Source organism: Myotis davidii, unplaced genomic scaffold, assembly GCF_000327345.1.
Source record: "Myotis davidii unplaced genomic scaffold, ASM32734v1 scaffold597, whole genome shotgun sequence".
NCBI lineage: Eukaryota > Metazoa > Chordata > Mammalia > Chiroptera > Vespertilionidae > Myotis > Myotis davidii.
The window spans coordinates 113,121-115,256 of record NW_006287974.1 but is presented as its reverse complement, the minus strand read 5'-3'; the positions used below and the strand labels follow the sequence as shown (position 1 = coordinate 115,256).

The 2,136-nt window shown below is 33.7% G+C and overlaps 1 pseudogene; it reads left to right on the top strand.

The window, feature by feature from the left end:
• The first annotated feature begins 773 nt into the window (after nucleotides 1-773).
• Nucleotides 774-1,646, top strand: LOC102751971 (annotated as a pseudogene).
• The last annotated feature ends 490 nt before the right edge of the window (nucleotides 1,647-2,136 follow it).

The window sequence follows — 2,136 nt, the reverse complement described above, 5'->3', positions numbered from 1 at the left end:
CACCCTTCCCTACTTTCCCTCTGAGCTTTTGGTTATAGCTTCTGTCAAGTGGTGAGCAGTTTTATATTATTGATTTTATTGTTGGCCCATAAAATTTTTAGAATACTTTTCCTTGATAAGAAATATGGCACAAGGGTTTTTCAGTAACATTTTTATATTTGAAAACTGAGGCTTGGAGAGCCATGACCAAAGTCAGACTATAAGCCAAACCTTTAGTATTCTATTGTGAAACTAGAGGTTAGGTAGAATGGATGAGACAGCAAGGTCTTACTGTAGGAATGATGTTTCCAGTCATAGAATTATTTTCTATTTAGTAATCCAGCAGACACAAATGCATCACAATACATATTTATGTTGCAATAGCAATTAACTTCCTGTCATCTATCTTGAATTATTAATTCTATTTATCATGTCAAGATAGTTATTCAATGTTTGAAGATGCAACTTATAAGACATTGATCTGTGTCTCAACAACACCTCACTTTGTATTAAGTACTGTTTTGCATAGCCAAATGTTGACTTATGTTATATCCAAGCCAACTAACTAATCAGGATAAAAATTATTGGAAAGGAAAAACAAGAAAAGTTTAGGAACCCAGCTGAAAATTGAAATCCATCTCTATTTTCAAAATAAAATGAAAATAGTGGAACTAGTCAGGTATAGGTATCTTGTGAAAACTGTATTTTGTAGTCTAGCCTCAGCAGATTTTCCCACTGCCACCTTACACACTCTGCTCTCAGCATCTGCTCATCTCATTGTAGGCGGTGACAACATGAGCAACAAAGAAGGATCAAGAAGATTCAGAAAAGGGAGCATGATGATTTCTCACATAACCAGAGAAGAGAAGGGAAGGATGTTAATTCATCTGCACCTATGATGTTGACCTTCAAATCATTCCAGCAGGAACTTAATTGCAAGACATGACAAATATGAGAGATTTGTAAAACTTAGTTGGGATATAACTGTAGAAAGTAAAAGGGAAATGTTTTTTCTGCTTCATAGGATTACAAGTGCCCCTGATATGGAAGAAATAGTGGCTGAATCAGAAATTAAATAGGATGTTGTCAGACAAAAGATATTACAGGTGGCCCAGGAGCTCTCAACAGAAGAGAGCCATTATCAGTTCCGTAGAGCCAATACTACAGGACTACGGGAATACATGGAGGCTGTCTATTTGCAACACTTTATCAAAACACAATCACTTATCAGTATGGGTGAAATTAAAATTGTATTTACAATAGAAGACAATGGGAAAGAAAGAAAGACACACTCTTCTGAGGTTCAGGATAAACACAGTTTGGTACTTGGAGACTGAAAATCACACCTGTTGATTACCTTCTAGGAGTGGATGATTTAACTGGAAAGTTGATGCAGATGTGTATTAATAGTGTGAGGAATGTGGACATTGACACCTCCTTTGAAGTGAGTCAATTTTTAGGTCATATTTATGATAGGTTTTCATATATTGGCAACATTGGACCTTATGAGGTTTCTAAGAGGCTACATACCTTGAAACAAAGTTTGGCCAAAGTGGAGGATGCTGGTTATGCCTTGAAAGTCAGAGGTTCAGAAATTCCAAAACATGCTGGCAGATGTGTTTTCAGTTAAAACAGAAATGATTGATTGAGAAGAGTGAGTTTCTTAGAATAACATTACTCAATTATTATTCTCCTAAGAGAGAGTGTTTGTAAGGCTATCATTTAGTATTTTATTTGACTTTATTGTGGCTTTTACATAGAAAATTTTCAGTTTTACTTGTTTTAAATTATATACAAGCTGTACATAAAATTATTGAAACAAATCATTTTTTACAAATTACTCATGAAATTTGCATACAAATGTTTGTATATACGCCTATTTGAAATTTTGCTGGCTAAATTTCATCACTTATCTTTGTAATGTGAACACGCTTCAGGGTACACTTTCTTCCATACCTGTCTTAATTGAGTTAGGGTGATTTTTTGAGTGGTAATAAAAATTAGTGGAAGCCATTTATAATTTAAGTTGATGATTTTTATATATATAGGAAATACTTCTTAGTTATACATTTGGACTTGGATTTTTTATTTTAAGTTTATTCTTAATATTGTTCCAAACTTCCAAAGTAACCTTACTCAATAGAACAGAATAAAAAA